Here is a 19,127-nt window from a genome sequence, read left to right as displayed (position 1 = left end):
TCATACAGTATATGTTTTATGTGCGAAAGATGGATAAAGCTTTTACCTTTAGATGAGTAGGCAGTGACATTATTCAGTAACATCAGCTTATGTTTGTAATATGAATCACTAGTCTATCTGTGTGTCCCAGACTTAAGTGGATGATGTTGTTACATATATTTGCAACTCCAATATTGTACATGGTTTGTGTATGTGACTGTATGCGTAATGTAGACATGACAGTGTCCACCCTGTGACAGTGGTGGGCATGATTAACATTGGGAGACGCTGTGTGTATCAGGTGTCACACATCTCTAGCATTACATGATCATATTATGTGTACCTTTTAACCATTTAATTGTTCTCACAAACATGTATGTGGACATAATTTTTGGGGAGTTGTGGAGTATGTGATGCTTGATCACATTAATGGTGACAGAGACTAGAGATTTTTACAATGCAGCACTCTGATTTCTGTGTCACCATACCTTGGTAACCTGTCTGGGAAGGGTACTGATGATGTGATATGTAGGGGTGTGTGTTGTGGTGTGTTGATTGTATGTCAGATAGTGCTCTGTTATCTGATAACTGAATTGTTTTACTGCATTCAATGTAGGAGACCCTGGGTACCCCAACCAGTCTTGGTACTGACACCACTCCGTAACCCAGTCACCCTTGCAGAAGTGCGGTTTAATGAGGCCTATGGTAGGAGCCGGCGAGTCGTGGAGTGAACTTTTGGCCTCCTGAAGACAAGATTCCGTTGTCTGAATCAGATAGGAGGAGCCCTTCAATATGCCCCACTGTAAAGGTCAGCTTGCTGCATGCCCCGCAACCTGGATATAAGGAAGGAAATACCTCTCGTACAGGATGACGGAGACCAGCAGCTGCCAGCGAGGGAGTATCCTGGACTCGGACAGGATGACAGTGGTAATGATGATGATGGCATGGATTTGAGATAACAGCTTATCCATAACTGGTTGTATCAGGAGAGTAAACCTCTGCTACACATTGAGGTGTGCCTTGTCTGTTTTCGCACATCCAAAGATTATTCTGAAACAAAACATGTTTCATGATGATCTGGTTTGCTGACAATGATTGTTGATTGTGCTTGCAAATGGTGCTAGTTTTTAGGCAATAGACTTCCATTGCATCTGTACCATGTCCTACGGGTTGTGTGACAACTAGTTGCGTCTATCTATCATGCTGTGACAAGGTACATTTACTCACAAGCCAGTAGTTAATATTTTTGAAGTGATTTGTTTCCAATGTTGTTGACACTTTCTTCTTTGTGATTTTGTGCGTAATTTCAATTTGCACATTTGGGATTAAAAGTCATAACACGAGCAAGTATTTTGTACAAAGTGATTTATTTTAGTACATGACGTGATGAAATCTTTCTACACCATGGTGGAGTGCTCAACAAAAAATGACAAAACAAAGTGCAGATAGGAGTTGGTAGTGTTTGTAGATGAAGTATTTCAAAGTAGATCCACAGTTATTTGAGTCCATAGTCCAACTTACACCCTCCAGCCAATGTGGGACAGTTCAATGACAGTTCACAAAGTGAACGCTTGGCACACAATGGAGAATATCAGGAGCAGGTTGTCACTTCCTGGGGAGGATGTGTAGCCACCTGTCTCTCCAGCATTCTTCTTTGGACGACCCTTTTTACGTTTTCCGGGGGACACTCAGGCATCTAGAGGCAGTGCTGGGGTTTCTCCTCCAGAGAATACATCCCTCCCTGTGGCTGGTGCAGATGTTAATGCACCGGATGTTGTGGGCACACAGTAAGGTGTGGACATGTTGGTGACAATCTGGCAGAGGCAGGTGACAATGTCCCTGTGCATTGCAATAATGTCATCCATTTTGAACATAAACATGTCCAGTCGTTGGTGCTGAACTGCCTGCTGATGTTCAATGTTCCTGAGGATCCCAAAAACCTGGCTAAAATCTCCTATGCAATCCTCATATGCGTGGAGGATTCTGGAGAGGTGTGGGTTCTTCTCACCAGCTGGACCAGCTGCATGATGGTGCAAGTCCCCACAGCCCCTCCAACCACCCATATCCACCGAGCAGGACAAGGTGGTACTAGCACAGTCAACACTGAGTCTCCTTCAACGTTGGCACAGGTGTTGTTGTCCACCAACTCCAGAGTGCCACATGTTGCTATTCTGTTGGTGGTGTCCTGGGGTGCTGTGTCCATGAGGATAGGGGTCAGCAGGGTGTTGTCAGCTGAGCCGGGTGTGGTCGCAGAAGATCCTGATGTCACCTCTGCTGGTGCTGTGGGGTGACCTAAACCTGATGAGCCAGGTCGTTCCTCGTCATCCGAAGATGGATGGGAGACATTGACACCGGAGAGGTCATAGTTGACCATAGTCTGGGACTGGCTGTCCTGTTTGGTTCCAGTGGTGTTCCCAGCTAGCCCTGTAGATACAGAAATGACACAATGATTGATATGAATGTCCACTGCCCCTCAAATCATACACATTACATAGGCAACTAAACCTAATGATGAGTTAAAGTAGCTAGATTGGCCTCCTTCATCCATGATGCTGGCCTATTGTTTTTGGGAGAACAATGTATTTCTGACAAGATGGGGATTTATGGACATGTCCAGCTATGTGCATAAATGGGCATGTTGTTTTTACTTCACATTACATGTCCAAAGAAATTGACTGGTTCCGGACACCGGTGGGCTGGGGTGGGAAGAGTGTGTGAAGGACAGAGCCTGGTCGGAGTTGGAGTAATGGCAAACACTCCTCCTCCCAACCAGCTCTTCTGGGCCAATGGCTATGTGACAGTGAAAGGTAGTGTACTAACAAGATGGCTGACACAGTTGCATGATGTTTGGTGCACAGGGCCTTGATGGAAGTTTGCTTCAAGTTCAACACCAGCCACCTTGACAATAAACTTCCCCTCACTGTGAGGTAAGCATAGGCACACAGGAGGTAGAGTGCTGGGTGTGAGGATGTGTATTTGCAATGGCTACAAGTCACACCAGGTCTTGTCCCACACACACCTTCACAACCAGCACAAAAATCCTACCTGTAATTCAGCATCCCTGACAGTAAGTGGGAATGTACTTGCAAGTTGTCTGACGCTGATGACTGGTGCCTATTTATCCACACCTCCCAACAGGGTGTAGTTGGTCAGACACCAGTCCCCAGTGTAAGCAATGTTGTCAATACATTTCCACTCACTATCAGGTAAGCATAGTTCCTGGTGGGCAGTTTGTGCTGGTTGGGAGGAGAAGTGTTTGTCCTGACTCCATCTCCCATCAGGCTCTGTCTTCCACATACCTTCCTACACATCCTAAATAACTTACCTAGGACTCTGCTTTCCTGACAGTGAGTGGCAATGTGCTGACGAGATGTCTGACACTGGTGACTGGTGTCTGATTTGTCCACAACTCCCAACAGTGTCTGGAGCTCCAAACAGCAGTCTGCAGTGCCAGACATCTTGCCAGTACATTCCCATTGACTGTCAGGGAAGCTCAGTTCTATGTAGGCTTGTTGGGCTTGGTGTGAGGAGGAGTGTTTGCACTGATTTCAACTCCTATCATGCCCTGCCCTCCACATACCTTCCCAGCCAGCACAAACATCAGACATGGGACTATGCTCTCCCTGGAGGGGAGTGGAAGTTTACTGACAAAATGGCTGTCACTGGTGACTGATGTTTGGAGCACAAGGGGAAGACGTGATAGGTAGTCAACTCTGACAACAGGCACCAGTGTCAGACATCTTGATGATACACTAACCCTCATTGTCTGATCACCACTCTATCTGGTGTGCTGTTTAAGCCGTGTGATATTGTGTGTATGGACCCGGGCCTGGTGGGAGTTGTTGTAGTAGCAACAAACACTCCTCCTCTCACCCATCACAAATTGCTAATCTGGGACTATCTGGGACTCACCTAGTTCAACCAGGCCAACAGGAAGACTGGTGTCCTGACAATTAACCCTGGGCGTAGTTCGCGTGGTAGTGCTACGCCTAGCTACGCAAAGTGCACTTCGCACTACACGAGCTACGCATAGCACTACACGAACTGCGTAGTGCGGTAGGGAAATGCTGTTTGCAATGATTGCACAGTGCCGGATGCTGGTCCGCACAGTGCAATCATTGCAAATGGCCTCTTGCACAGTGCAAGCGGTCTTTTTCTGCCGTAATTTTGAATAGATTTGTACTTGAGCAGCAGTTTTCTCAACGCTGACTGGTAGTTTCTCTACGCGACCACTCTCAATCAGAAACCTGGCCTCCCGCGTTGAAAATCTCGCTGGGAGGTTTATTTTCCATGCTCCCGATCGGTAAATGGATGTTGCTGATCGCGAACGAGGAAAAAGTCTCGCTGGGATTGCATTTTGCTTGTTGGCGGTCACCAACTTGACGTTGAGGACCACGAGCAAACAAAAAATGCCCGCTACGCTACGCGTTTTTGCACTGTGCTACGTGCAATTCACGTAGCGCGTCGTTGCGCAAACTACACAAACTACGCAAACTAAGAGAGTGTAGCGTAGTTTTCCTTCCAGGCCTACTGACATTGAGGGAAAGAGTACTAGCAAGATGTCTGACACTTGTGCCTGGTGTCTGAGTTGCCCACATTTCCCATCATGGCCTTGTGCTCCTCACACCAGTCGGCAGTGTCAGCCATCTTGCCAGTACATTTCCTCTCAGCATCAGCGACATCATAGTCCCAGATGTGCTGTTTGAGCTAGGTGGGAGGGTGTGTGTGTGTAGCACAGGGCCTGGGGGAAGATGTAGTCGATGCAAACACACCTCCTCCCACACAGCCCAAACACCTCATCTGTGCTTATGGCTACCTGACAGTGAATGTCAGTCTACTATCAAGATGTCTGACACTGGTGCATGTTGTTGAATTGCCTGCAACTCCCATTAGAGCCTTATGCTCCAAAGACCAGGCCCCAGTGTCAGCCATCTTGCTAGTACTTTTCCACTCACCTTCAGGAAAGCATATTTCCAGTTGGGCATACCGGGCTGTGTGGGAGGAGGAGTGTTTGCTGTGACTACAACTCCCATCAGGCCTGTGCCCACCCCCATCTTCCCAGCCATCCCAAACAGCCTTCCTGTGACTCAGCTTTCCTAAGAGTGAGTGACAATGTGCTGGCAAGATGTCTGACACTGGTGCCTGGTGTCTGACTTGACCACAACTCCCATCAAGGCCTTGTACTCCAAGCAGCAGTTACCAGTGTCAGCCATATTGCAGGTACTTTTCCACTCACTACCAGGAAAGCAGAGTTCCAGTGGGGCTGTTGGGTTGACCACGAACTCCCATCATGGCCTTGTGCTCCTCACATCAGTCACCAGTGTCTGCCATCTTGCCAGTATATTTCCACTCACCATCAGGGAAATCATAGTCCCAAGTGTACTGTTTGAGCTGGGTGGGAGGGTATGTGTGTAGGACAGGGCCTGATGGGAGATGTAGTCAGTGCAAACACTCCTCCTCCCACTCAGCCCAAACAGCTCATCTGTGCATATGGCTACCTGACAGTGGATGAAAGTCTACTATCAGGATGTCTGACACTGGTGCCTGTTGTTGACTTGACTGCAACACCCATCAGATCCTTGTGCTCCAACGACCAGGTCCCAATATCAGCCATCTTTCTAGTACTTTTCCAGTCGCTTTCAGGACAGTATATTTCCAGGTGGGCTTGTTGGGCTGTGTGAGAGGAGGAGTGTTTGCTGTGACTGCAACTCCCATCAGGCCTGTGCCCACCCCCAACTTCCCAGCCATCCCAAAAAGCCCACCTGTGACTCAGCTTTCCTGCGAGTGAGTGAAATTGTGCTGGCAAGATAACTGACACTGGTGCATGGTGTCTGATGTGACCACAACTCCCATCATGGCCGTGTGCTCCAAACATCAGTCACCAGTGTCAGCCATATTGGCAGTACGTTTCAACTCACTGCCAGGAAAGTAGAGTTCCAGTAGGGCTGTTTGGGTTGTGTGTGAGGAGGAGTGTTTGCTGGGACTACAGCTCCCATCAGGCCTGTACCTACACCCACCTTCCCAGCCATCCCAAACAGCCTACCTGTGACTCAGCTTTCCTGAGAGTGAGTAACAATGTGCTGGCAAGATAACTGATGCTGGTGACTGGTGTTTGGAGTACAAAGCCCTGCTGTGAGTCTATTTGATGTACGTACATGGTAATATTTTGATGCATTTTCATTTTCATTGCAAGTATCTTTGTTATCAATATGACATACACATCATATGATCATTGACCCTAGTTTTTTTAATATGTTAAAACAGTAATTTGTTTAACTGTGTCCTTTACAGTGATGCCTATAGAGGTGTAATTGGTAACTATATTGGAATGTGGAGTCGGTACTTACCAGACTCTGGTGCTTCTGTGTCAAGGTGCAGAGAATTGCTGACCATGAATTTGCACAGGAACAGAAGTTGCTATTTCCCAACTCCCTTTCAGGGATACCCCGGAGCCTGATAATTAACCTTGTCTCCAAAAGACCCCCAAGGGGAAAGGGGGAGTGAATAAAATAACAAACAACAGAAGAGGCTGATTCTGGACTTCTGATTTTCCAAATTCTCCCTTCCGTACCGGTCCGTTCTGGATTGTGTTTGGACTGAGGAAACCTGAGGAAACTAAACATAAACAATTATTGCAACTCCTATTCTACTCTATTCTTTCTTTAGATATTAGTTTATGTTATGTGCTTACAACCTACCCAGCGTCCTGAAAACTGAGCTTCTCTTCTCATATTTTTATTCTCAATCCTTTCTACAGTTGTATTATCAGTTTCTTTTTATTCTTTATAGCATTCAGACAGTGTTAACCTGTAAATCAACATACCACAATTATTGTAGTTCTAATCTATCTCGATTTCTAACTATAAGGACTATACTTTTGTGAGTATTCATCCTACCCAAACCTTCTCACTCTGAGCTTCTCTTCAACCACTGTTTTAAATCCTTTCCTTCTACTTATTTTAACTTCTTCTGTATAACCTTCGTAGTAGAATTTGTGTAACAATTTCCAAATGCTGAACTTATCTTTCTTTTTCTTGTAGGTATTGCTCAATGTATATCATTCTAAGGTAAGTATTATTTTTAATATATATACATATGTACAATTATGCATTTAATTCCATTTATTTCATGCCACCATAACCTTCAGATTATTGTTTTTTATCTTTTGTTATTATTATGTCACTTAGCTGATAATATTCTTCTTTGCAGAGAACAGCTGCACATCTGCGAAAACTCTTCTCTTCAGAAAACAAACCTTCTGAAGACTCTGAGGAATGTTTGGGAGGAGCGTCGTCTGTCAAGTAACGCCCAAATTTCTCGCTTCAGAAACGAAGTGCACAGACTCCAACATTGAACACTTGGAAAGGTCTTATTCCCGATGGGCACCAAGACGAACAGGGAACTGAGAGCAGCTAACCGCCGATAGCTAAGGACAATCCAAAAACGCACGGAGCAACTTTGAGCAGGTACGGATTCTGAAAATACCTCAGTGAAGTGCGCAATGATTAGGGAGTGAGAACTTCACTAAGATTCCAAACTACTCATGGGGAGAAACACCAGACCCTAATGTGGGTGGGAGGGTCTCAGGCCATCTTTGAATTCTTTTCGTGCCACAGCATTCTCCAAATGAAACCTTTGGCCTGATCACCCCTCTTCTTGCAGCACTGACCTGCAATGCACAAACAGTTCTTACTAGGTGATCTAAAGGCCTGAAATTCTGTGAGACCATAGATGCTCTCCAGCGGAAGGATGGCACGCACCTTCTCCTCCCAGGAGGTCAAGTGCACAGGTAGTGCAGGAGGGCCACCGCCAGTCTGCTGACTTTGGGCTTGATCCCTGGCCAGCAGTTTCTTGACCCTCCTTCGCACATCATAGTACCTGTTCCTGATATCATCCATTATGCGCAGGCAAGGTGCTTCAGCGTTTACCTTGTTGAATATCCTGTCCCACATCCTATTTCTCTGGGTCAGGGGGCGTCTGTTGCACTTTATCTATTTATTTATTTATTTTTGAAGTTTTATATAGTGCTGCCTGGACCCGGAGGTATCAGAGCGCTTTACATGGGTAGGAAGGAGGTCAGAGTAAAGAACAATAAACCAACAGCATGAAAAAAACAAATCAACATGTTAAAAAACTAGAAACAGCTAAGGTCAACATACATCACAGAACACCTATAGAGAGCGAGGGCAATATACAACAGTGATACCAGGATGTGGGAGATCAGATTTCGAATGGTGGTGTGGGCAGAGGATAGGCAAGTGGACAGCGGTGGTGGAAGGTTAGATGAGAAACAGGAGGAGGGAGGAGGCAAAGGGGAAACTTAGGTGGGAAGGGACAGTAGTGTAAGCATACTGAGAGAGTTAGAGGAAAAGGTAGGTGGGTAGGAGTGAAATCAGCACCAGTAGAATGTGGCGGCTGGGGAATGGGGGGCTGGGGAGGAGAGAGAACGTTAAAAATGAAGGGGGGCAGAGAGATTAGAAGGGGAGGAGGGTGAGTTTAAGACTATTAGGTGTTAGATCATGGTGCAGGTTAGACACCCCAACATTTATTGAGGAGGTGTATTTTGAGTTATTTTTTGAAGCTGGAGTAGGAGGGGTTACATGTTAGGTCTTTTGGGAGGGCATTCCAGATGATTGGGGCGTTGACGGAAAAGGAGCGGGTCTGAGTGGATTTCTTTCTTAGTAGGGGAGGGACTGGGAGGAGAGCGTTTGTGCTTCTTAGGGGTCTTGAGTTGCCAGGTTTGCAGATTTTGTTGGCGTGGTATGTCGGAGTATTTTGGTGGAGGACTGTGTGTGTAATGCAAGCGGTTTTGAATGCGGACCTGCCTTCGATGGGGAGCCATTTAAGGGTTTTGAGGGCAGGGGAGATGTGGTTGAAGCGTTTGCAGTCAGTAATGAGCCTTGCTGCAAGGTTGAGCACAGATTTAAGTGGAGCAAGTTGGATTTTGAGGGTTCCGGTGAGGATGGCGTTGCCGTAATCAATGCGCGATAGGACAAAAGATTGGAGTTTAAAATCTTCATTGGGGATAGAAGACTGGATTTTCTTTAGATAACAGAGAGTGAAAAGGGCTCCTTTAGCAGAGATTTTGATGTGTACATTGACGGTTAGGTTATTATCGAGGGAGATAGCCTGGGATTTTACTGAGTTGGAAACGGATAGGGAGCAGTTGAGGGCATAGAGGTCAGAGATCCAGGTTTGAATGGGGAGGTGGTTGTTTTTAGGGGAGAAGAGAATGATTTCATTTTTTGGGGGGTTAAGTTTGAGATGATTTAATTGGAACCAGGATTGAACCATCTTGGTGAAGGTGTTATTAAGGTGTAAGATGTCGGCGTGGGTTTTGATTTTATGGTAGAGTTGGGTATCATCGGCATAGAGGTGGTAGTTGTTCCGAGCTTGTTTAAGAATGAGGGTGAGGGGCTACAGGAAAAGGTTAAAGAGAGAGGTAGAGAGAATATATCCTTGGGGAACTCCAAGGGAGACCGGAGTTGGGTTAGATAGGCAGTTGTGCATTTTAATTTGCTGTGATCGGTGTTGGAGGTAGGAGACAAACCATTTATGTGTTGTGCCATTAAGGACAAAATGATCTCTGAGAACATTAAGCAGAACTGCATGGTTGACCGTATCGAATGCAGCGGAGATATCAAGGAGGATTAGTAGGCAGGTCTCCCCATTGTCAAGGGAGTGGTGTATGTCGTCGACAATGTTGAGCATAGCAGTTTCGGTGCTGCAGCCTTTCCTAAAGCCAGATTGTAGGGGGTACAGTAAGTTGAATTTTTCATGTGTTTATCTAATTGGAGTAGGACAAATTTTTCAAGGGCTTTGGAAAGCAGAAGGAGGTTAAAGATGGGTAGGAGATTGTTACGGTCATTGGGGTCAGCCATAGGGTTTTTAAGAATGGGGGTGATTTGTCCAAGTTGAAAGAAGGTGGGGACACAACCCGAGGCCAGGGAGGTATTAATGATAGAGGTCCAGGATGGGGTAATGATGTGTTTTAGGTCTTGGACTAGGTTAGAGGGGAGGGGTCTTTGGTGTGGGAGAATGGTTTAAGTTTACAAATGATGTTAAAAATATCGGGTTCAGTTACAGGGTTGAAATTAGATCAGGAGGTATTGTTTTTTAGTTGTGAATTAGGGTGATTAGCTTCAAGAGGAGTGATTATGGGTAAGTGCGGGAGAGATTATGGGGGTATTATAGAGGGTGTGTGTAAGGAAAGGTGAGGGTGGGGAAAAGGAGTAAGCTGGGAAGAAGTGTGAGTAGTGTGATCAGGGCGTGTGGAGGGCGTGTGGAGAATGTGGAGAGAGTAATAGAGGGGATGTCGGGAGTGATTTGGGCGGTGGCAGGGATCAGAGTTGAGAGGAAGAATTGTTCAATCTTCGCGATTTTAGTCGAGAAGAAGTGAGCAATTTCTTCACATCTGGACATCAAAGCCAATGTTCTCTGGGTCTGTTCTTTGCCTGATTGAGTTGAGATTGGAAGAAGGATGACTTTTCATTAAAAAATTGTTTTTTGTAGGATGATCTGGCTAGTCTGAGGAGAGCCAGATGTGTGGGAGAGGGATGCTGTCTCCAGGTTTTTTCCGTCAGTCTAAGTGTACGTCTTTCTTTGTTAAGCTCTGAGATAAATGATGATTTGGAAGGGAATGTTCTTTGATTTTTTAGTTTCATGGGGGCCAATTGGTCAAGGGTATTGAAGAACCGGGTTTTAGAACCCAGGGGCACGCCCAAAGTCTTCGTGTTCACCTGTCTTAGAATACAGAGACACGGGATACTTCTGAGTGGCGTCAAAGATCAAATTTATTGGCTGCAACCAGTAACAGAAGTCCTAGAAATCATGACGGTATGAGTTCTCAGGAGACTGCTCAATTTTACACAGCAAGTCATCCCTTTTTATGCCAAAAATCACATTCCAGACAAATACCTAACATTTACAAACTGTCCAATCACATGTATCCACACCAGAGGTATCGCATGACGGTAAAACCCACTTTTCAGTTGCCCAGCCCATGATCAATCATCGGTCAAACCCAACATTCTTCTTTAGACAGGTCGAACGAACCCATAATAAAAAAAAGCCACAACCCAATCATAAAAAGACCATAAAGAAAGGAGCAGAAACAGGTGAGAGTAGGATAAGGCATATTTGTGTGCAGTAAAACTTTATGATGTTCTGTGCTCTGATCCTTAATATTGATCAGCTAAAGGAACTGGTTTAACAAGGTCAGCTTCAGGCAACAGGGTCAGTTCACTCAGGTCAAACAGGAGTCAGCACGAACTCGAGCTCAGGTGTACATGTCCTTAAAAGACTAGTTCAGCCACAGTCATCGGCCTATGTGAGGGCAACCACAAAATGGCTGCCATACACAAAATGGAATCCAAGGGTTCAGAACGAAATCCCTAAATACGTAGTGAATCCATCGGTCTAACATGACGAAAACACTCATACTTGCCGCACTAACTAGTTACGGTTCGCTAATATCAAATTCGTAACGAAACCATGACCTTTATGAAACGGGTTCAGAATTCACGGAACCTCAGTATCTGTGACTGCTTTATTAAAGTGCTCAGTAAGCTCATTTGCGTTTTGTAAGAGAGGGATGAGAAGAAGTTGAGCATGGAGTTTGAACTTGAGTACTGCAGGGGGATGAGGTTTAGGTTTCTGGTCAATTTCATAGGTTTTATGATTTTGGTAGGGAGGGGAGTTGCCATGGCAGCTATGGTGAACAGTAGGAGATGATGGTCAGACCAGTCGATGGGTACGATATTGGACAAGAAGGCAAGGTCCTTATTAGTAATGATAGCGTCAAGGATGGCTCCTTTGGAGTGGGTTGGGCATTGGCATAGTTGTATGAGGTCATTGATCTCGATAAAATTCTTGAGGAGAATGATATGGGGGTCATCTGTATCGTTCCAATGGAGGTTAAGATCTCCAAGGAAGAGAATTTTAGAGTTAGATATTGAGGATTGTGTCAGAAAGTTGGATAGCTCATCAACGAAGGGTAGCGGATCTCCAGCAGGGTGGTAGATATTATCTAGGCGAATAGGGTGGGAACTTTGAACTTTAAGTTCAGTTTAGAGATATTCGAAGGTGGAGTGTTTGGAGTTATTAACAAGAGAGACCTGAATTTCGTCTTTGAAGATGATCGCTAAACCACCACCTATTCTGTGAATGTCTGACTTTTCTAAGAATAGAATATCCTGGAGGGGAGAGTAGGTCAAGAATGCTCGTAGAATGGGCGTTAAGCCAGGTTTAAGTTAGGAACGCAATGTTGATGGATTCACTAAGGATAGTTTTGGACATTTCAGTGGCATGTCGGACAGCGAACGACAATTCACAAGCATGCATGTGAGAGGTTTGGGATTACATTTGGGAGAGGGCAAGAGTGGATGGTGGTTAGTTGGGGAGGGGGTCTAGGAGAGCCGGGAATTCTGTTTGTCCCCAATATAACAGGGATGTTAGAGTAGGGGGGTGGAAGATTATTGATTGGAGAGTTGGGGCGGTAGGAGTTGCATAGGTCAGTGAGGTCGGCCAGGGAGAGATGGCAGGAGGGCGGAGAGGTCTAAGCAAATGGCAGTGGAGAGGAGTCGTTCTCCAAGGTTTGTCGTAAGAGGTGTTCAATGGGTATTGACCCGATAAGGGAGGGTTCTGTTTCTATGGGCATTGAAATCTATTCTAAGACGAGTAAGATCTCTAGAAAATGTGGAGATGACGCGTTCAATGTTGTATAGCGATTGGGTTATAAGAGTGAGGTGGGACATTATTGGAAGAGAGGGGCGAATGGGGGTGTTCAGAATTGGCTTTGGGAGGGGGTTTGTTAATAGGAATTGGTGAGAGGGCCTTGGTGGGTAGGAGAAGAGCTACAGTTAGAGGGTAAGAGAGGATGTGTGAAGGGTACAGGATATATGGGACCTTAGGGGACGAGGGAAGTGATGTTAGAAGGGTGTGACTGGTAAGGAGAGGGATATCCTCGAGGGTAAGGGGCGATAAGTATCTCGGTGGGTGAGAATAGGCTTTCAGAGTTGAAGATGAAGGGGCCGGAGGTGGCATGGAAGGGGAAAGGGATAAAGGGTGGAGAGGTAGGGATTCATGTTGGGGGAAAGGACGGAAGGCAGGGGGTAAGGAAATGGAGTATTAGGGAAGGGATTGGGAGCATGGATGTGTGCGTGGGGGATGAGAGCATGGATGGACTTGGTTCCCAAATAACTGTGGCTCTACTCTGCCTATTTCATCTATAAGCATTTCCAACTCCTTCTATGTGAACCGTAGCTGCTTCCTTAGGGCCATGGTGAGGGTGAGTGTGAAGGGGAAGGTGATTGTGTAGGTGAGGGTGAGTGCGTTTGTGAGGATTGTTTTAACCAAACAAAAATCAGTGCAAGTTGTGTGATGGGTGAAGTGTGAGTGTCTGAGTTAGAAAGCAGGGAATGTATGGCAAATCCAATGAGCTAGCAGCAGTTGTGTTGTAGCAAAGGATCATGGTCATGTTGTTGGCCCGTTATATAAATAGAATGGTGGGTGTGGTAACATTTATTTAGTTGAATTTGGAGTTGTCAATGCTTGTTTTCACTGTTTTTTACAATTTTTGCTTGCCATTTGTTACACAAACCGACACGGTTCCAAAACCACGTCGGAAGCATCGTCATCTGTTCGCCGGGTAAACCGAGTCTGACTCGTAACCAGAATGCTATTCCTCAGCGTTTGCGAACAAGTCGGTCGCATCAGGCCTGTTTACAGATATTTCGGTTGGACAGATTGAGTTCCGAACGACTTGTTAGGAGAATAACATGCATTGCATCATAATCCGTTGTTCGGGCAGCTCTCGGTCGAGTCGTTCGGAAAGCATTCCGGAACCAATTCGGTCGGAATGCTTTCCGAACGAGATCGTAATCGGCCCCTAACAATATAAGATATACTATTTCCACTTCAGATTCTACAAAAGTAACTAAAATGTTGGGCTTCGGAGGATTAGATTAACTATTCCTACTCCAGTCAGCACAATAGTTGGGAAAGTGTTGGACTTCAGAGGGGTTAGATTTACTAGTCCTACTCCTGTCAGTGCAACATTATGGAAAGCGTTGGACCCTGCAGAGGTTACAGTTAGTATTCCCACACCAGTATAAGCAACAGTAGGGAAAGCATTGCACTTTGGAGGGGTTACATTTACCATTGGTACTCCAATCTTAGCAACAGCAGGGAAAGTGTTGGACATTGAAAGGGTGAAATGTTCTATTTCCACTCCAGTCTAAACAACAGTATGAAAAGTGCTGGACTTCGAAGGGGTTACATTTACTATTCCTTCTCCAGTCAGTGCAAGAAGGGAAAGTGTTGGAATTCAGAGGGGTCAAATTTATTATTCCCACTCCAGTTTAAGCAACAGTAGGGAAATACTCTGGACTCGCTTGGACTTTGGAGGAGTTAAATTGTCTATTCCCGTTCCAGTTTAAGCAACAGTAGGGACAGTTTTGGACTTCAAAGAGGTTACAGTTACTATTGTTACTCCAATCTAAGGAACAGTAGGGAAACTGTTGGACTTCGGTGGGGAGAAATTTACAATTCCCGCACCAGTAACAGCCGTTGAAGGGGTTAAATAAATGTAAAATTAGAGTAAACATAAATAGATATAATATTTTACAAAAAATGTTAATATATATCATAAAAAAAGAAAAAGACATATAAAAATATCAACTTTACTAACTTCAAACATTTACTCAATGATAAGGATTACTTTAATGTACTTTATTGCATAACAATTTATTAATTTTGAACAACAAATGTCACCTTTAGAAACAAACTCTCACAAATGCCATTAAATAAAATATGTTTGAAAAAAATACATATAAAGCATTATACATAATTAACTTCCAATTATTAAATTACATACATAAATTAATATAAAAAATATATTTTTTATTTTTTCCCAACCTACTCTCTTAAACAAATCACAGTATCATAAAATACATCTTTAATAAATATATAAAACACACATACTTAATAAAATAAATAGAACATTACAACAGTCACACAATAATGAATACATGAAGTCATCTACATAAGTAATGATCAAATAAAAATAATTTTCCAAAATATAATAATAAATTAAAAAGCATATACTTTAATGCAACTACTTACCATAATCTTCTACAAACCCAGCAAGCCCCAAATAAAATATAACTTATATAAATCAGTTTGATATGATTTACACAATCAATTATAATTATTTAACAATTTAAACTAATCGTTTAGTTTACAATCTTTATTTCGATCAATATAGATCATAAAAGATTACAACAGTTTGAATGATTAAAAATGATGTCAAATTGAAAAAGGGTTGGGAAGATAAATGAAAACAGTACAGGTAGACAGAAATTTCAACAATACAAAAGAATGTTAAAAAAAGGTACAATTACAGTGCATTTACATTTGAAAATCAGCAAACAATGCTTTTGTCAATATTTAACTTAATACAACGGTTGCAAATATACCACATTGCTGTTAAAAATGTTGCCACTGCAAACACAATAGGGGGGATAGATCTGTCTTTAATATTCTGTAGGCTGGAAGATAGAGCCTGAAGCCGAGGTTTTTTAAGAGGGGAACAAGCCAATATTTCCTGGGTTTTTGGTAAGCTTTACAAAAAAAATTGATATGCAGATCATTTTCTTGGAGATATCGGCAAGCTGGGCACTGTGTGGAGGGCTGGGAATTACCCCAACGATCCATGAAGGCCCCAAGAGGGAGAGTGTCGTAACGCCACTGCATGAATAGTTTCCTTGTCAGGACAGGACTAATTCCATCAAAGGCAGGCTCTAGGAGGTATGAATCCTTGGACATGGTGAACAGATTAGTTAAAGACCCCTCGCGTGTGCTCTCAATCGAGACAAGCAACTTATGCTTGTAAAACTCTCTCGAGAGAAGTTTGCGTGGGGTCCTACCACAAGCATTTCCCGGATCAAGCCATAGTTCCGGCCTTCCTAGAGACTCGCATGTTTGTTTGACATATCTCATCCATGGTATCAGGGTAGAATTTGGTAGGCGTAGGATCTCCTTGAGCTCAGCCCTGTAGCTCGATAATTTAGGGGAGCTCCAAATTCTGCGCCAAAAAGTTAAAAGTTTCAGTCCCAATTCTTCAATAATGGGTCTAAGACCCAACTCTAATCTCAGCGGGAGGAGGGGGGTGCCAGGTGGTAAGGCTGCCAACTGCCTAATGAAGTTGTTCTCACTAATCTGCAGTTTCTTGGTGTTTGCGTGGCCCCACAGTTCTCCGCCGTAGGTGACGGCCCCTCTTGCCTGCATTTTGTAGATATGGATAAGGGGACCGAAAGGCTTAAGAGTCGACCTACTTGCCATCCTACAGATGCCACCCATTAGTTGGACCAGTTTCATGATGGCCTTAGTACAATGTGAGTCCCAAGTCATATTCTGGTTGATGGTTAACCCCAGGTATTCGAAGGTAAGAACCCTCTCTAGTCTCAACGGCCCTATGGTGGGGTTTGGGCGAGTTGAGGAGGGAGGGTTGAAGATCATAAACTTAGTTTTCAGGGCATTGATCTCCAACCCCCGCTCCACACAAAAGGTCGAAAACCCGTCCAGGACCCGTTGTATGCCCATGGGAGACTAAGATAGCAGCAGGGTGTCGTCCGCAAACATGATAGCGGGCACCCTGCTGCCATTAAGCTTGGGAGCGTCAATATCAACCAACCTATTCAAGTGGTCGATCACCCCGTTGACAAAGAGGCAAAACAGGGTCGGTGCTAGCACAGAACCCTGTCTTACCCCTCTGCCAACGGGGAAACTGCCCGAGAGTGCCCACTTCTGCCACACCTAACCCGGGCGAAATTCCCCTGGTGTAATCTCATCAAGATTGACAGAATATCCACCGGGATCCCTAGCTCTGCCAGGACAATCCACAGTCTATCTCTCAGCACTAAATCGAAGGCTGCTCGCAAGTCCACGAATACCGTGTACAAGCTGCCACCCTCGATTGTCACAGTCTTCCAAAACAAAAGATTCAACCGGAAGATCTGGTCCGTTGTTGAAACCCCCCTTCTGAACCCGGCCTGGTAGGGACTCAGAATGGCAAGTTCCTCAATCCGGTTTTGGAGGTGATCGAGTATCAGCCTACCAAAGATTTTCTGGGTTACATCAATGAGGCTGATAGGCCTGTAGTTGGCTGGGAGCAGAGGCGACCCCTTCTTATAAATAGGGACAATCTCTGCGCCCAGCCAAGTACCCGGTATATCCATACCCCCTAGAACAGCGTTAAATGACGTCATTAGGTAAGGTGCCCATACGTCGGGCTCCTGTTTGAATAGGTCACCCGGTAGGCCATCCAAACCAGGCGCTTTACCAGGTATCAGCCCTGTGATGGCTACTCGCACCTCCTTTTCGGTAAAGAGGTCCCCCTCTAATACCGTGCTGATGATCGGTATAGGATTATTAAGGGCGCCATCATCAGCCCCGTAGAGAGACTGAAAGTGATCTTGCCAAGCCTTGGCCGAGATGTTAGGTTCAATTGCCGAGGCTAACTCCTCAGACCCCGTATTTACAATGCGTCAGAATTTACGTGAATTCCTACAAGATAATGAAATGGTGAGATTTTCCCATTTCTCCTGTTCCCATTTACTTTTAGCATGTAAAATCAGGGACTTGTAGACCCTTCTCCTGGCCCTGGTCACGGATCTGTCTCTGCCTTCCTTAATCAAGGTCAGCAGGTCAGATTTAGCCTTACGGCATGCAGCATTATACCACGTGGAGCGGGTTTGATGACCACCACCACTCTTTCCTATCGAGAGGAAAACATCAGCCACAGACTTAATCTAATCAATAAACATTTCTATTTGTTTTAAATTATTAAAATTCTGTCATGCACCCCTACAAACCCAACACACCACTACTAATCTATAAGTTAAATAAATAGGTAATTAACTATTTATATAATTAACAGTAAACCAACAATATTAATTGACAATTAAAAACGAAATACCAGTACATTTAACTTTTTTAGGAACTTAATTAACTTCCAACCCTAAACCCATATAAACCCAACAACTCACTACTGAAATATAATTTACTATAACTAATATTAAAACTAGATAGAATAAATGTCATTTAAAATTTAAATATAACACAAAAAATGTGCATAATTAATATCAATTTTAAAATTGATTACGAATTATAAATGAATCAAAAATAAATTAAACATTTGTCAAATAAATTTAAATAACTTTCCAATCTAACCTCCTACAAATCCTACAACGTGCTACAACACTATAAATCACCAATAACATTAAAATAAATAAAATAATTACTTTAAATTGCAAACTAAATAAAAAGATTAATAATAATTATACCACCAATACTAACAATTAACATTAAGATAACTAAAACTCATTACAATAATTGAAACATGATATTTTTGAAAACTAAGGGGCTCATTATGATGGCGGTGAACCCGCCACCGGCATACTGCCGGTGGCGGGTTTGCCACCATCGTGCGGCCATTCTCCGCCCACCAGATATGGATGGCGGGCAGTGTGCTAGTGGACTGAAAGCCCGTCCACCACGGATCAGACACAGGCAATCATTATGTTTGCCTGTCGGACCCGGCCAGCATGGTGGCAGTGCCTAGCAGGCACCGTCTGCCACATTACGATGCTGCATCCCCGCCGGCCTTTCAATGGTGGTTCAACCACCATTCAAAGGCTGGTGGGGATGTACTTTGGGGGCCCGTTGAGGGTCCCCTTTGAACAGGTACATGGAAATTGTGCACTTGGGGGGCACCTATGTACCGCCCTACAGTTCCCTGCACCAGGTGGCAGGAACTGCGTGGTGCCTGCCACGTAGTGCAGGGAAATGCACAACATGCATTTTTGCCATTGCGGAGGATGCTGCAGCCAGCAGCACCCGCCGCAATGGTAAACATGCACAATGCAACCGCCACAGTGGTGGTTGCATTGTAATAGTATGTGCGGGACCGCCACCATATGGGCGGACGGTCCTGATTCCCTGGATGATGGCGGCCGGACTTAAGTCTGTCTACCATTATATTCACTAGGGGTGGGCAGTAAATTCCGTTCCGCTCACGGAATTTGCGACATTTCGGCAATTCCGCATTCCGCGGGGGAACGGAATTCATCATGAGCATGGTGAGACTG

Source organism: Lissotriton helveticus, chromosome 3_1, assembly GCF_964261635.1.
Source record: "Lissotriton helveticus chromosome 3_1, aLisHel1.1, whole genome shotgun sequence".
In the NCBI taxonomy this organism is placed as follows: Eukaryota; Metazoa; Chordata; class Amphibia; order Caudata; family Salamandridae; genus Lissotriton; species Lissotriton helveticus.
Note: the sequence above shows the minus strand (reverse complement) of the source record.